General features: G+C 38.5%; 1 protein-coding gene across 2 annotated transcripts in view; it reads left to right on the forward strand.

Moving 5' to 3' along the window:
* Positions 1-3,079, forward strand: part of DAB2 (DAB adaptor protein 2) — a 70,504-nt gene extending 67,425 nt beyond the window's left edge. For both annotated transcript variants that reach the window (XM_044664173.1, XM_044664180.1), the window contains one exon: positions 1,105-3,079. The gene's annotated coding sequence lies outside the window, so the exon portion shown is untranslated. The remainder of the gene's footprint in view (positions 1-1,104) is intronic.
* Positions 3,080-17,834: the final 14,755 nt, after the last annotated feature.

The following is a 17,834-nucleotide window of genomic DNA, read 5'->3' on the forward strand; positions in this document are numbered from 1 at the left end:
ATTGGTGAAAGTCTCACTAAATATTTTATCAGTAAAACCCACTTGTATAAAATAGTGGTTTGGGTTAGTTAGTGCAAAAAGCATTGTATTTGTAGTCATCTGTAAATGAGCTGCAGAAGGGAGTGACAAACCACTATCTTTGCCAAGAAAATCCCAAAAGGGGTCACAACTGAAAAATGACTAAAAAACAACAAACAAACCTAGGTTTAAATCCCACCTCTGCCATTTACTCCCTGTGAGACCTTGGATATATTACTTAAACTCTGAGGACTTCATTTCCTCATCTGTAGAATGGGGGAGTTGAAGTAAATTACCTCTGTGGTGCCTATCAGTTCTATATTTATATTCCTATATTGGCTAGTTTGTTTGGCTACTTCTCATTATCTATTAGGCAGAACTATATAGGAATAAAGGATTGATTACTCTTCCCTATTTGGGAGAATGGATGGAATCTGAAGTGTAGCTCTTGGAATTTGCACTGGGTACAGGAATTCCAAGTTAAGCCTCTAAACACATAAACAGGAGATCTAGACTAAGGGCTAAGGGAAAGCCATGTTTGATTTTCTTTCAGCCTATTCCTATTCACACAGGTTCATTTTTGGTTTCATGCATGACTAGCCCACACCAATTAACTTTATAAATATCAGATGCTGTTCAGCCATATTGTGCCTTTTATTTTGAATAAGGATTTGGTAGGAATTGGGGAGAGTGAAGAGTAGGAAGCTCTATAAGAATATGGGAAATATCTGTAATCTATAAAAGAATCAAAGGCTATTCTACCAATCTGGGCTTTTTGTTGAGCTACTACACCTTTTACTTGAAAGGTGTACTCTGTAATGGGATTTATCTGGTATTCCAGGCCAATTAGGGGACTACTGAATGGACTAAAGAATGAACGTAATCTCCCTGTGAGTACCACAGTTTACCCTCAAGGAATGATATTCCACTTCCCACTTGTTGACTTCTTAATTGATATCTGAAATTCTGCTCAGTTTTGAGTTCCCTAAAAGCTGCATTTTTAGTTCTATTGGTAGCAAAAAAATTTTTAACTATTTTCTGTGTAATAGATAGACTTGTAACTTTCTTCTCCCATTTTTCATTTAGGATTTTGGTGCATTACCTATCAAGATGAATAAAAAGATTGGCCACATTTGCCAAGGACAAAGCTACTAGTGGGACAACTTGTCTTGCTCCAGCTTCAGTATACATTACCTTTTGCCTTATTCCTTGATGGCTTTTTTTTTTTTTTTTACTTATAGAGATATCTTCTCACTTTTTGCCCAGACATAAAGCTAAGCCTCAAAGCTGTGGCTTGAAACATAAGATACAAGAACCTGATCTTCTAAGTCTTAAAAAAAACAAATGAAGCCAAAAGAATTTCTCCAATGGGGAGAGGGGGTGAGGGAAGAGGGGACTGTGCCCACCAGTAATTTCCCGATTTTCCCAAAATGCCTGGCATCTCCCCAAAGGATAAATGTCAAATAATACCATCTTATACACTTCCTTCCAGAACTTTTGCTCTGTTAACAAGTTTTGGAGTTACCTTCATTTAAGGTTTAGAATTTTAGTGAGGTTTTTTCCTCTTTTTTTTTCCCCCAAAGGCTAACAAATTTATGGTTGTAAAAGGACTGAGCACTTATTGAAAAATAAGAAGTCATGCTTTCCCTCTCCTCTCTCCTTCCTTCTCCAGTTGCAGAGGATTGTGATGAAAGTAAACTAAAACAAGTCCTTTGACCCTTCCTAGGATATTTGTAATTGTCACATCCTACATCTCCAGACCTCACTTTTCAAAAGATGAAAATCCCTTTTAAAATTCACTTTTTGGAAATTCTCCCGATCCTTTTTGCAGGATTGGCTTAATTTATTTCCTCTGGCCCTGAAACTATAGCAAATCATGGGGTAAGCATGTTGTGGGGAGGCTAGTTTTCTTCTCCCCACCCTCCAACATTCATCCTATGATACGATTCCTAAAGTTTCATTTATTTTGACCTAAATACTGTCATTCCCCGCCATTTGTAGAGCTGGCAAGATTCTGTTGGTTTATGGGGAAACTGTCTCTTTATGAAATCACAGATCTGACATTCTTTCACTCTTTCCAGGCCTTTTGGTTAAGAGAGAGGGTGTAGTCACTTAATCACAGTTACTCACCTTCCTTTTCCTTAATTGATTATGAGGCCCCATCTTAAAATTAAAGTCCTAGAATCCACTTTTTGATCTAATTTTTCAGTGAGCCTGCTACAGGTCTACTCATCATGGAGCTATTATATGCTGAAGGTCAGTCCATTTATTAAATGAAATGATTGACTCAAATGGCTCCGGAGGTTTTGGTGGTTACATTGGGCCCTTTAAAGTACCCAGGTAACTTTCTTCAAACAACAGGTCAGAGATTGGTAAAGAGAAAAAATGGATAAGAGATATCCAGAACCTGAAATATCTGAAAATATTGGTTATAGCAATGGCCATATCAACCTTTTCTTTTTCCTCTTTTTGAAAAACCAAAAACGAACTTGAACTCTTTCCCAGTACATTTTGTATCTCTATTTTTAGCACAATTATGAGAAAGAATTTTTGCCAAAATGAGTTTTGTATTGCGTGTGTGTTATTGTTATTGCTTGTCTTTGACCCTTAACTCTCAGGTTCTTGTGGGTGTTAAACATCCACATTCAATGTTAATTTGGGGTGGAGGAAAAGGATACCTACCTGCACTGCCAACCAGTTGGCAGATTCATGAACCTCTATTGATTTAACCCTAAATCCTAAATAATTGTCTAAGGTAAAGTTAGAGTGATATGTTTAATGGTAATAGCTATCAGTGTATAGACTTAACTTTTCTGTCTGGCTTTCTGCTCAACCATTTAAAAATATGAACTTGAAATAGTATTTTAACGTCCAAATACCTAAACTTGTGCTAAAACTGGAGACAATTATTTGTAGGTAACTGGGATTTTTGAAAGTAATTTCTTGAAACCGAATTTCAGCCACACATGTCCTGTACAGATCTATTTTTCTCCTGTGCACTTTTCTGTAATGCAAATAAAGCTATGAATTTACTCCATCTCAATAAACTGGAAATGCAGAATCATGTGCATCTTGTCCATTTGTTCTGTCTTCCCAAAAATCCAGTTCAGATAACTTTTTGTACTTTCAAGTGGGGCTGAAAGAAGGTAGAGAAAGGTAGGTAAAAATCAGTGGTACTCATTCTTTTTTTACTGCTAGCTCATCTCACCCTGTTTACTCTGTTGCCTGTCCTACGATGTGAAGTAGAAATAGATACCGAAATGAATCCAAATTATGTCCAAATTTTCTCAATTAGAATTGACTACAATGTGAAACAGCTTGGGTTGTACATAAAGAGTTAACTTCAGAGTCAAGAAAGCCTGGAGTCAGTTCTTGCCTCAGATATAGTATTAACTTCTTGGAGCCCTCAGCCAATTTCATCAATAATATTTGCTAATCTTTATATAGTACCTACTATGTTCCAGGCACCATGCTAAGTATTTTGCAAATATCTCAATTTGACCCAACAGACCTACAAGGTAGGTGCTATGGTTGGTGTTCAAGGACTAGTGTGGTTGGAGGGCTTATGGAGCCCTTTTCAAAGCTGCTCATCTACCTTTGGGGTCCACCTGTCACCCAACTCGCTTGTGGCTCCTAGATGTTGTAACATGCACAATGGCCACACCTCAAAAAATCATCTCAGTAGAGGAGCCAAGCCAGGTTGCAGGTAACCAATGGGCCACAGACCCATCAGTGAGTAAGTAAGAGGGGTGTCTACCCCAGGCATGAGGAGACTTCCTCCTGAGGAATGGGCAGTTGAGAACAATTTATTACAATGGCCATGAGGGCAGCTGAAACAGGAGTTGCACAGAGCTTGGGGCTTGGTCAGACATCAAAGATGCCATGGTCATCTACTATATCCCAGGCCACAGACAGATGCCTGACTTTTGTCCTGCCACTGGGCTCCAATGACTCTGGAAGAGAGAAGCTGATAACTTTGTGAAACTCTGCCTCACTTAAATCCAGTTTATGCACAAGTCAGGATATCACCCCATGATGTCACTGGTCCTTTTGGAAAATGAAAAACAAACACAGTCACTATCTCCATTTTACAGAAGAGGCAACTGAGTTGAAGCAACTTTGCCATGCTCATACAGGCTTCATTTGTACTCGGGTCTTCCTAATTGGAGGTGCCAGTACTCTACTCACTGCCTTATTCCTCTTCATCTCTCCCATGCTAAAGTCAGTCCCTGGTTCATTTCCAGAGCTAAGCAGGAAAAAATGTCTGAGCAAGCATTGGCTCTGTAGGCAAGTGTCAGGGTTAAACTAATTTTATTACAAGGGAACTATGCAATGAGGCGAGCTGGGGAGGAAGGAGAAACTATTTCAAAACAAACTAATCAAAATTGAAAGTTACTGAAGGTAGGCATGGCCCACCTCTCGGTACTGCCAGCCCTTCCCTCACTTCCTGCAGCTTTCCCTTCTCTACCCCCACCCTTCCACCCTGATGTCAGTAGGTAAGAATGCAGGGAAATAGCTCACAGTTTGGAGCCTGATTTGCTTCCCAAAGCTGCAGAAGCAGCCATACTTGAACTAGGAGGTTGAGAAGTCATTCTCTGTTGGGCAAATTCTCTGCAATATATACTTGCTTTATGTGGGGGAGAAAAAAACCTTTTCCAAAAGAAGCCTCTCTAAGTCTTCTTGCTTAACCTTTTCAGCTCTCTCTCCAAGAAAGCTGAACCTTCCCTCAGCTTTTATTGGCTGTGAAGAGTGAGGACTTTTAATGACTTGCAAACCACCTGCTGCTAACTAACCCAAGAGAAGGGAGAAATGCTTACCTTAGTAGATTTGCTAAGAGGGGGAAGGGGAAAATAAGGGCAGGATGACCTTGTCCTTGACTGGACACTTCACAGTGGGAGTTATTTACTTTCTAATGCTATTCTCATCTATGCAGTTTATAAAAGTGGCCATTTTGTACTTCCTTTTAAGACAAGAAAATGTAGCCTCCAAAACACAGGCAGACAAGAACTTTAAAAAAAAAAAATATGATCAATCTAAACCTAGAAGCAAAACATGTGATAGGGAAACACAAGAGTCTGATAAAAAAAAATGCAAAACTAAAGCAAGGGTTCCCCTTTCTTTTTGTAAATAGAAACCACAGTTCTGAAAATGCTAACAGCAGTAAGACAAAGCAACAAGAGAAGGAAATTTAAGACATAAATACAGGCAAAAAGACAAAATTATTATTTGTTGCTGATAGTTTACTTAGAAAAGCCTTGGGAATTAGGGGGGAAACCACCCTAACTGAGAACTTAGCTTCAATAAAGAGGCATGATACAAAATAAATTTACAGATAGTCAGAGCATTTCTATATAACAATAACCAAATCCTGCAGTAAATAATCAAAAGGGAAACCCCATTCAAAATAACAATGCATATAGTATCTTGGGGTAAATCTACCATGACACACTCAAGATACAATGATAAAAAAAGACCCTTAATGAAATAAAGAACTCAACTGGAGTGCTCATTATTGGTTTATGCCAAAATAATGAAAAATGACAATATCCTAATTAATTTATAGATTTAGGGATAGGTCTTAACAGACCACCAAAGGGAATACTTGTTAGAGCTAGACAAAGTAATAAAATTAATTTGGAAGAACAAAAGCTCTAAATTTTCAAGAGAAATAATAGGGTGAAGGAATAAAGAAGGTAAAAACACTTCCATGTCTCAAATTATGTCTTTAATAACAAAAAGTATTTGGTAGTAGTTCCCAAATAAAAACAAGATCAGTGGAATACCTAGAAAAGGAAGAATCAAATAATTAAATTCAATAATCCAGAGCTCAATAAACATGGATATATAAATTACTTGAGGAAGAATTCCCAATTTGACAAAAGTTACTGGGAAAACTGGAAAACAGTTTGACAGAAATCAGATTTATGAAAACATCTTAAAGCATATTACAGAATAAGCATCAAAAAGGATACAATCTGAATAATTAAAGTAGAAAACCATATCAGGTATTCATAGCAATAATTAGAAGTTATTAACCAAATGAGGGCTAGTGGTGATCACCAAAGATAAAATTCAGAGAATTAAAATTATCTATTTTTTTAATTTTAATTTTAATTCTCTGAAATGGAAAGGCTTTTACACAAAATCAATGCAACCAAGATAAGAAGTAAATAAGGGGCTGGGGGGGAGGGGGAGGGATTGTATCAAATCTCTAATAAGGATCTGATATATGATATATGAGACTAATACAAATATATGAAACTAAAAGCCATTCCTCCCCATTGGATAAGTGAACAAAAGGTACAAATAATACTTTTTTCCATCTTAGAATCAATATTATTGTATTGGCTCCAAGGCAGAAGAGAGGTAAGGGCTAGGCAATGGGGGTCAAGTGACTTGCCCAGGGTCACACAGCTGGGAAGTGTCTGAGGCCAGATTTGAACCCAGGAACTCCCATCTCTAAGCCTGGCTCTCAATCCACTGAACTACCCAGCTGCCCCCTCACCACCCCCAATTAAAGAAAATAATTGTGAACTATGGACAGATATAAGAAATAGGGCTCCAAATCACTAATAGGAAAAATAAAAATTTTTAAAAAACTCTCAAGTTTCTCCTGTAAAGTTTTAATATACCATAGCATGATCTGGACAATCATTATTTAATAGCATTGCCCTTTAGTGTCAATGATCCCTCATAATAGTATCCCAACTCTGCCACTTGCCTCCTATGAAACTTTGGGTAAATGGCTATACATCTTTGGAATGATTTCCTTATTTTCAAATAAAGGAATTTGATTAGAGATAACTTCTGAGTTTCCCACTAGTTCTAAATCTATGATCCATCTATCTATGATCCACCTAAATAGTTAGGTGATTAGAACAGTAGACTTAAGAGTCAGTAATACCTGACTTCAAAATCCAGCCTCAAATACTTAGTAGCTATGTAATTCTGGGCAAGTCTTTTTTTTTTTTTCCAAGCTTGATACTTTATTTTTATTTTTTACTTAAGTATTTTTCCATGGTTACATGATTCATGTTCTTTCCCTCCCCCTTTTCCCTCCCCCCTCCAAGAGCTGACAAGCAATTCCATGGGGTTATACATGTATTATCACTCAATGCCCATTTCCACATTAATCGTTTTTGTAATAACCTTTTAAAAACCAAATCCCCACATCCTATACCCACACAAACAAGTGAAAAATCAAATGTTTTTCTTCTGCACTTCTACTCTCTGGACAAGTTCTTAAACTCTGACTGCTTCAGGTTCCTTATCAGTAAAATGGAGATAATAACACAACTTTCAGGATTGTTGTGAGAATAAAGTGCACTGATATTTGTAACTTGTTCCTCAAACCTTAAAAAGCTACCTGCATGCTAGTTATTATTATTACTTATCTCACCTTATGTCTTGTTTTTACAGACTCAGTTGATTCCACTAAGTGTACGATACCTCTGATTGCAAACTTTTCCCCCTTTAGAAAAATGAGTAACAAACTGGATTTTCAATCCTTTTTTTTCTTTATAGAGAAGAGGTGTACCATGCCTGGATAATTTCCAAAGTGGATTGACCACTAAATAATTCAGTGTTCAAATAGGTTATATTTCTAGAAATATGCCATAAATAGCAGGAAGCACAATGCAAATCTACTTCGTGAAAGAAGATCTTTCTCCTATTCCCTTCACACATACACACACACACCCCCATCCAGCCCTAAGGCCTCTGGTTAATATTTAAGCTATGATTATTTGAAAAGATTGCTAAATAATGAAATATCTGTGTTTCTTGCTGGGAAGTGTTTATGCAACATTATCCTTTTACTTTAAAAAAAAAAAAACCACTTTGTTCGAATGTTGGAAGTGTGCTGTGTTAGACTGGGAATCTCAGGATTAGGTGCCCCAACAGCTCTTTTTAACATGGTAGTCATTAGCCTGCTGCTGATGGACAAGCTCCAGCAATTTGTCATCTTACTTAATCAGTTATTAAAGCTTCTCCTGGGCCCTTGTTTTTCTGAAGAGTTCTAGGTTTTAATTACTGGTCACATGCAACATGCTAGGTAGAAGACTGAAAATGTGTCCTGTAGGCTTTAGTCATCGAGTGGGGCAGGAAGGGGGATCCTGAGTTTAAGGGCTCTTTGTTTAAGGCGCCCTGGTTACTGCCAGGTGCCAAGGAGTCAGCTGTGGAGCCCTAACTAGAGAGCCCTTGGTTCTGATGGGCCAACTTTTGTCTTATCTTGCTGGGGCCAGGTTTCTATGCTACTTGAACCCTGCTCCACAGCAACTCCATCACTAACCATCTCCCCTTCCAGGTCTTTTTGGGGTATTTTCTTCTCTCATTAGAATGGAAGCTCCTTGGGGCAATTAAGTAGCACAGCAGATAAAGCACAAGACTTGGAGACCAGAGGGCCAAGGTTCAAATCTGGTCTCTGACACTTCTTAGTTACGTGACCCTGGACAAGTAACTTAACCCCCATTGCTTGGCTTTATCACTCTTCCACCTTAGAATCAATACTTAATATCAAGTCTAAATCAGAAGGTATGTTGGTTAAAAAAAAAAAAATGGAAACTCCTTGAAGGCAGGAACTATCTTGTTTACTAGTAAATCTATATAGCATAGAACAGTGCCTGGCAAATGGCAAGCATATTATCAGTGTTTTTTCTCTCTATGTACCAGGAATAAAAACTAGTTGACTGAAAGGACAAGGGTGGTCAAACATCTGGTTAGTGGAAGAGCTGGAATTTTAACCCAATTCTTCTAGCTCCAAACTCAGTATTCTGTCAACAATGGCACAAAACCTTCTTTTACAGGTGAGGAAACTGAGACGCAGGGAGAGGAAATTTAATCTAATCCACATTCATTAAGTACATACTATGTGCCAAGCAGGATAAGATTGCAAATATTACTCTGAAAGAGCTTACAATCTAAAAGGACAGGCAACACACAAAAGGCAGCAGGAAAGCAGGGGGAAAGAGGGGAATCTTGTTTCATGGAGCTGAAATCAGGAGAGCAGCAGATGAAGAATGCCTCTAATGGAAGGCATCAGAAGAAGTTTGATACTTCTCTCCTTCTTCAAATCCTCCAATCAGAAGGGAAAGGAGGCTGAGGCAGTTGGTATCAGTCAAGGCTTGATTTAGCGGCATGGTGGTAAGTTTAAACGTGAATAGCTTATCCTAGGAGGGGTTCCTGGTTCCATGGAGTTGAAACCAGATAGAGCAGAATATGCAGAGTGGAGTAAGCAAGACTCCCTTTTTAAAAGAATTACTCACACAAATCAAAGGCAGGCTCAGGATGAGAGTTACTTTCACCTAAAAGAGTTTTTAAACTTGTTCCATTTGACCCCAGAGGGCAGAAATGGGAGCAATGGGTGAAAGTTGCAGAGACACACACTAAAGCTTCAAGACAAAATTTCCTGATGCTTAAGGTTTTCCTAAAGTAGAATGGATGATCCCTTCCTTGAAGATCTTCAAAAGCAAAAGCCAAATACTTATTTGTTAGAAATATTGTAGCAGACATCCTTTTTCAATTATGAGTTGAAGTAAATGGCCTCTAGGGTCACTTTCAACTCTGAGATTTTTTAGTAACCACCATTTCATTAGGAAGCATGTTGAAGAATTGGGAGCCCTTGAGAGAAGAACCAAGAAATAGAAATCTGAAGGAAGAGTAGTTTGATGGGATGTTCCATATAGGACTACAAGGGAGGATACTAGAATTTTTTTTAAGCCCTTATCTATTGTCTTAGGATTGATATGAACAACTAGTTGTAAAGCAGAAGAGCAGTAAGGGCCAGGTCGGGAATGGGGTGGAGGGGTGGTTAATGTGACTTGCCCAGGGTTACATAGCTAGGAAATATCTGAAGCTAGATTTGAACCCAGGACCTCTAATCTCCAGGTCTAGCTCTCTATATATTGAGCCACCTAGCTTCCCCAATACAGGAACTGATCAAAGGACACAGTCTATGTGAATAGCTTTTACTGGGGATGGGATGGGGGTGAGCACCTCTCTACTCTAACATGCCAACCCCATAAGCTGAAGCCACACTGATCAGATGCTAGATATGGCTCTGATACTGAGCTGTACCACTCAGAATTTACTAGTAATTTTCCTCTTTGAATTGGTATTTAGTTTGGTTAATTTTAATCTTTTTGTTCATTGGTTAATATCATAACAAATTTTTTTGTCTTACAACTGTAGCAGCCATCAAAATTATTTGATATTGGCTAAAAATACTGGGTCCTCACTGAAGCAAGGCAACCCTTTGACATCCCTAACACCTGATTCACTATCTCATTCACCATAGTGGTTATTCCAAACCATTTCATCAATCCTCCAGTTTCATGGTTCCCTTCCCATCTCCCAAACCCATACTCTAAGCCAGTGATTCAGAAAGTGGGCACCACCCCCTGGTGGGTGCTGCATCGATCCAGAGAGGTGGTGATGGACACACTTTTTTTTGGTATTACATTCTATTCTGAGTTCAATAAATAGTTTCATAATTTCCAGGGGGCACTTTTTTTTCTGGAAAGGGGGCAGTAGGCCAAAAAAGTTTGGGAACCACTGCTCTAAGCAAAAGACCTTCTATCTCACATGAAGAAGTGGCCCTTTTCCTTACCAGGGAAAACTCCTTTATATACATAAATGATCTCATACCACCTTGTCTTTTCCAGCAGAATGCTTTCTCTATCATCCCTAGGCTCACTAATATTTCATCTCTCCTTATGTCATTCCCTGTTGTTTGCAACATGGCTATGTCCCTTTCATCATTAAGAAAAAAATCCTCACTTGATCTGATCTTCTCAAGTGGCTGTTGTCTTAAATGTCTCATTTCTTCCATGGCTAAACATTTTGAGAAAGCTTTCTGCATTTGGTGCCTCCACTTCTCTTCTTACTCTTCTAAATCCTTTTGTGGTATGTTTCAGATCACATAATTTAACTGAAACTACCCTCTCCAAAGTTATCAATGATTTCTTAATTGACAAATCTAATGTTGCCTTTTCTCAATCCTGTACTTAATTTCTCTATAGCCTTTGACACTATCAATTGCCTTCCTCTCCTAGATATTCTCAAGTATTTGTTTTTTGTGGCGCTTCTTTCTCTTGGTTCTCCTCCTATCTGTCTCACTACTCCTTCTCAATCTCTTTTGTTGATTCACCATCCAGGTGATGCCCCCTAACTGTGGATATCCCCCAAGGAATCTCTCTTGAAAATCTCTTTTCTTCTCTCTTTATACTCTTTAACTTGGTGAACTCCTCAGCTCCTATGGGTTCAATTGTCATCTCTATGCAAATGATTCTCAGGTCAACTTGTCTAGCCCTAAAAATCTCTTTTCTGAGATCCAGTCTCCCATCAACATCTACCAATTGGACATCTCAAATGTATGGATATCCCATAGACTCAACATGTCCAAAACATTATGTTTCCCTCCCCTTTCCCCAACTGTCCCCTTGTCTAAACTTCCTTATTGCTATCAAATGATGAAAGGAACATAACCACGTTTCTAAACAACAGGGAATGAGATAAGAAGAGATGAAATATTAATGAGACTAAGGATGACAGAGAAGGCATCCTCACTTGATCTGATCTTCTCAGGTGGCTGTTGTCTTAAATTTCTCATCTCTTCCATGGCTAAACTTTTTGAGAAAACTTTCTGCATTTGGTGCCTTTACTTCTCTTCTTACTCTTCTAAATCCTTTTGTGGTATGTTTCAGATCATCAACAAAATTCAACTGAAACTACCCTCTCCAAAGTTATCAATGATTTGAGAGATATTGTGAAGGTTGAAAAAACAAGACTTGGGAACAGATTGAATATGTAGGAAAAATGCAAGTCAAAGATGACAGCAAAGTTGTGAACATGGGTGACTAGAAGGATGGTGATATCTTTCTTCCAGGTAGGCAGATTAATCTGGAAAGAAGCACAGAACAGCAGTTCTGGGCTTTCAATGAACTTCAGAAAACAAAGTATTTATATATATTTTGGGAGAAGGAGAAAGGCATCTATCTCCCTGGCCAAGAACTTGGGAATAAAGCACTAATCACTGTCTAAGGTGATGGGGAAAGGCCTAGATACAATAGCCAGAGGCAAGGGTGATTGGATAAGTAATTAAGGTGGAGATTGTCTTTAGCTGAGTTCTGGCTCAAATGACTGAAAGGTACTTAATGGTTTATTGTTCAGTCTGGGAGAAGGGTCAGATTTGGGGATTTCTTGATGACTGGTTGTCAAACATAAAGATCAGTCTAGGGGTTCCGGTACATATTCAAGTTGTCAGTATATAAAAGATATATGTATCTCTGTCTCTGTGTGTGTGTAATAAATGGGAGGTAATCTCAAAGGGATTAGCAATAGGGGATGGGTGGGGTAGGGGTAGGGACTATCAAAGGCCTCTTGCTTAAAGCCGGATTCAAGCTGAGTCTTGAAGAAAGCTAGGGAAGCCAGGCATGTCATGAAATGGAGGTGATATAAAAGAGCATTCCAGGCATGGGGCATATTGATCTGTAGTTGGGAGATAGAATATTGCATGCAAAGAACAGCAAGAAAGCACGTGTTAGAGGACTGTAGAGTTAATATGTGGAGAAGAGTAAAATAAGATTGAAAAGGTTAACAGGGACCCTGGTCCCTGGGCATGAAGGGCTTTAAATGCCAGAGTATTTTATATTTGATCCTGAAGGTGATAGGGAGGCTTTGGAATTTATTCAGTTGGCATCATCAGGTGTGTGTTGAGGAAGATTACTTTGGTAGTTGTTTGGAGGGTGGACTTTAGAGGGTGTTTGGTGAGAGACTTAAGGTGGGGAGACCAAGCATCAGGCTGTTGAAATAGTCCAGGCATGAAGTCCCGAGGACTTGTACCAGCCTGATAACTGTATGAGTGTAATATCACAAGGATTTTGTAAATGCTTGCTGTTCATTGGGTCCATTCATACTTTACAAACAGACAAACTTGAATAATAATTACTTTCTTCTATAAAAAGGAATTCTTTCATTTCTTTAATTTAATGGGGGACTTGGAGGTCCTCTTACCATAGAGATGTGTAGGGATAAACCAGCCCACAGTAACAGGAAATAGGAATGGGGAGCCCCCTGCTGGACCAGTGTCAGTTGCAGGCTGTCAGTTGCTGATGAGTCAGTTGCTGACAGTTGGTTGGGGAGTTGCTAACAGGGCTGACAGCTGGGGGGAGGTTGGCTGCTGGGTGTGAGTTGGTCATTGGGGGTCGGTTGATGGTAGCTTGGGTTGGCGTTTAGTTGCTGGAATATAAAGACGGGGCTGAGCTTACTGAGAGGTCTTTTGGCTTTAGCCTTTAGAGGGCTTTTTGCCTCTGGGATCTCTAGAGAGCAGGAAGTCTGTCTCCTAGGCAAGGATCTGATATCAGTTGGCTACTGACGGTTTGGGCTGCTATAGAAAACTGAGTGAGTGGTAGATGTCTATTATTTTAGAGAGTCAGGTAGTTAGTGAATCATTTATACATAGTGTACATTAGGTAGGCCAGGCAAGAAGAAGCTGTCCTCAGAAGACAGTTAGAGGTAGTTATTAGGAATTTTAGATAGTATTAGGAATCTTAGGTATATTTATAGGGCATGAGATTAGTAATCTCTCTTTCCTATCTTTCTATATTCCTTTACTATCTCTTTTAATTAAAGTAAATTGTTAATTGTTAAAAGCTGCTACAAGTTTTCTTTTCTCTATTAAAACTTAATTATTAAAAGCTGTTCTTATTTTGCCAAAACCCCTATTTTAACCCTTATACTTCCAACTGAGAGCCATAGTCTATTGAGAAATATTTAAAAAAAATAAAAACTATCAATCATTTAACTTGTAGGGTTGTTGTTTTTTTTTTTTAACTAGGTAGAGAGGAAGGAATTCTTTCTCTCATTGAGCAGAGACAAGAGCCAGAGCTCCAGCAGCCTGCCTCACTCAAGCCCCCACAGAAAAGCCCCTGACTGGAAGCTCCACCCCTGAGAAGCAAAGCTCTACCCAATCCACATCCTGCCCATGTCAGCACACAATGACAGGAAGAGAGTAAGGTGCTGGGAAATGAAGTCCAGGGACTCAAAATTCTATTTACACAGAAGGAAGCAATGAACTGGAAATCATAAGATATGGATGGGTTCAGTTTTTAATTCTGCCACAATTTAGTTATAAGCTGATAGGCAAAATATCCTTTAACCCCAAGGTTTTCATTTTTTAAATGAGAGGGCAAAAAACACAAGAAGAGGAAAGAGTGCTGGATTAGGAATCAAAGGACTTGGATTCATCACCACTGGCTATTTACTACATCTGGGACTTTGGACAAGTCACTTAGCATCTTTGGGCCTCAGTTCCTCACCTATAAAATGAAAATGTTGGACTAGATGTCCATTAGGATCCCCTCTAGTTCTACATGTGTGATTCTATCATCTTTAAGGTGATTTTTCTGTTTTAAAATTCTCTTGATTCTAGCCATAATCCCAAGAGATCTTTTACTGTTCTTGGTCTGCAAGGTCCCCATACTTTTGATAGAGCACAATATCTAGTAGTTCATGGACCATTTCCTGGTAAGTTTAACCAGAACTTGATTCAGAACAGATCATAAGATCCTGCAATCATATATCTAGAACCAGGAGGGACCTCAGAAGCCAAGAAGCCCAATCCCTTTCTTTTACAAATAAAGAAACCCAAAGTTCAGGGAGGTTAAAGGATTTGTTCAATATCACTTAGAACATATGTGTGTGTGTGAAAAATTTTGCTTGGGAAAATTTGAAAAAGTAAAGTAGGAGCAGTTAGGTGGCTTATTGGAAAGTCAGATCTAAAAACTGGAGGTACTAGGTTCAAATCTGTCCTCAGAAACTTTCTAGCTCTGTGACCCTGGGCAAGTCACCTAGCCCCCAACTGCCTTGTCCTTATCACTCTTCTGTCTTGGAACCAATATTTAGCATTGATTCTAAGATGGTTGGTAAGAGTTTAAAAAAAAAAAAGAATTAGATAAATTCAGACTATCATCATCATCATCATCATCATCATCATCATTAATATCATCTTATCTGACCATTAACTTGCTAAAAGACTTTTCACCTTTACCTAAGCAGTGAATCAGCACTAAATTCCCTAATGTATTTCAAAATAGTTCTTCATTCAAATTAGCTCAGCTGAGAAAAAAAACCTATAAACTATTCAAAATATATTGCATGAGTCAGTCTCCAAAGGGCAAAGCTGCTTATACACTCTAGTCACACCTACTTATCATTAAGTCTAATTAGTATAAAATCCTCTCTGCCATTACAAGGATTTAGCCTTTATATTTGCACCTCAGAATGATCCTCAAGAATGAAACCCATTAAAGAGTCACATAAACTTGTACTCTGTGTCTCCTGGCTTTATATCCCCTGGGCCAGTGCTAACATCTTGTTACATGCTGGGCTGCACAGGAAGTGGCTTGTGGCCATAGAATTATTCAATTATCTAGTTGTAGCTATTTCCCACCCATTTCATCAGCCATGGAAAAGTCTACTCTGCCTCCATAAACTGCAGCTCTGCACCAGTGAGACACCGCTCAGGTATGTTGTTTTCACAGCAGTCTGAGAACTACTGAAATGAATTTCTGCCTGTCCTTAGGAGCCACAAATGGTGGCTGCTCAAGGAATCTGGTGACTTGAGCTTCCATCCACAAGCTGCCCTTACTACACTTGTGTTGTACATAGGAATTCCTTGCACTGTATACCTTCTCATGAGATGATTCCATTTCCATTCCATACACTTTTTTTTATTTACTTGTTGTTATATTAAAATACTCAGTTAATTTTCTCCCTTTCTCCTCTCCCCCCATTAGAGAAGGCATCCTTTGACAAAAAGATAGATGTATATTCAAAACTATGTCTGACATTTCTTTTTATAAGTTCTTTCTCTGGAGGTGGACATACACAAGTCATTCTTGAAACAGTATTTCTGTAGGTGAAAATAATGTTCCCTTGGTTCTGCTCATTTCACTTTTTATAATTTCACATAGGTCTTTCCATGTCTTGTTTTGTTTTGTTTTGTTTTTCCAAAATTACCCTGTTCACACTGTGCTAATTGGCAGGAATATAAAACAAGCCTCTTCAAGAAGCCAACATTTTGCTGAGAAGAAACAATATACCATACACACAGATAAACACAGTAAGAAAAAAATACATGAAAGTATTTTTCAGCAATAGCCAAGTTGCTAATCCTGATCAAAGGAATAAATACCTTCTTTAACCTGATTGCTTCCATTACATGGAGAGGAAAAAATAAAATTCTTTTTTCTGGAATTATAAATAAGATTGGAACCTTTAGCCTCCTTCTATTCACCTTTCAGATTCTCCTAACTCCAGAACAAAAGCAAGAGTTGGTGAAAAAAGCATACTATGTTGAGTCACTGTGGGAAATGGTTTACTTTTCTAATAGAAACAAAGGACCTTTATATGGTGTTTTCTGGTTTGCAAAATGCTTAATGCATCTTATCTCATTTGGGCCTGACAGCCCTACATAAGCCCTACAGACATTATCATTCTCTAATTTACAGATGAGGAAACAGAAGCAGAGACACACAGGTTAATTTACTAGCCTATGGGCACAGGACTTCTCAATGCCAGAGGCAGAATTTGGACCCAGATCTCTCCTAATTTTACGTGCTTCATCTAGTACCCTGTAGCACCACTACTTTTTTTTTTTAGGTTTTCTTTTTTTTAACATTTATTAATATTCATTTTTAACATGGTTACATGATTCATGCTCCTACTTTCCCTTCAACCCTCGCATTCCCCCCACCCATGGCCGATGCACATTTCCACTGGTTTTAACATGTGTCTTTGATCAAGACCTATTTCCAAATTGTTGTTAGTTGCATTGGTGTGGTAGTTTTGAGTCTACATCCCCAATCATGTCCACCTCAACCCATGTGTTCAAACAGTTGTTTTTCTTATATGTTTCCTCTCCTGCAGTCCTTCCTCTGAATGTGGGTAGCATTCTTTACCATAAATCCCTCAGAGCTGTCCTGTGTCATTGCATTGCTGCTAGTACAGAAGTCCATTACATTCTATTTTACCATAGTATGTCAGTCTCTGTGTACAATGTTCTTCTGGCTCTGCTCCTTTCACTCTGCATCAATTCCTGGAGGTCATTCCAGTTCACATGGAATTCCTCGAGTTTATTATTCCTTTGAGCACAATAGTATTCCATCACCAACATATACAACAATTTGTTCAGCCATTCCCCAATTGAAGAGCATACCCTCATTTTCCAGTTTTTTTGCTACCACAAAAAGCGCGGCTATAAATATTTTCGTACAAGTCTGTTTATCTATGATCTCTTTGGGGTACAAACCCAGCAATGGTATGGCTGGATCAAAGGGCAGGCAGTCTTTTATAGCCCTTTGGGCATAGTTCCAAATTGCCAGCCAGAATGGCTGGATCATTTCACAACTCCACCAGCAATGCATCAATGTCCCGATTTTGCCACATCCCCTCCAACATTCATTACTCTCCCCTTCTTTCATTTTAGCCAATCTGCTAGGTGTGAGGTGATACCTCAGAGTTGTTTTGATTTGCATTTCTCTAATTATTAGAGATTTGGAACACTTTCTCATGTGCTTATTGATACTTTTGATTTCTTTACCTGAAAATTGCCTATTCATGTCTCTTGCCCATTTATCAATTGGGGAATGGCTTGATTTTTTATACAATTGATTTAACTCCTTGTATATTTGAGTAATTAGACCCCTGTCAGAGTTTTTTGTTTTAAAGATTTTTTTTCCCAATTTGTTGTTTCCCTTCTGATTTTGGCTGCATTGTTTTTGTTTGTACAAAAGCTTTTTAGTTTAATATAATCAAAA

The sequence above is a fragment of the Gracilinanus agilis genome, chromosome 1 (genome assembly GCF_016433145.1).
Source record: "Gracilinanus agilis isolate LMUSP501 chromosome 1, AgileGrace, whole genome shotgun sequence".
NCBI lineage: Eukaryota > Metazoa > Chordata > Mammalia > Didelphimorphia > Didelphidae > Gracilinanus > Gracilinanus agilis.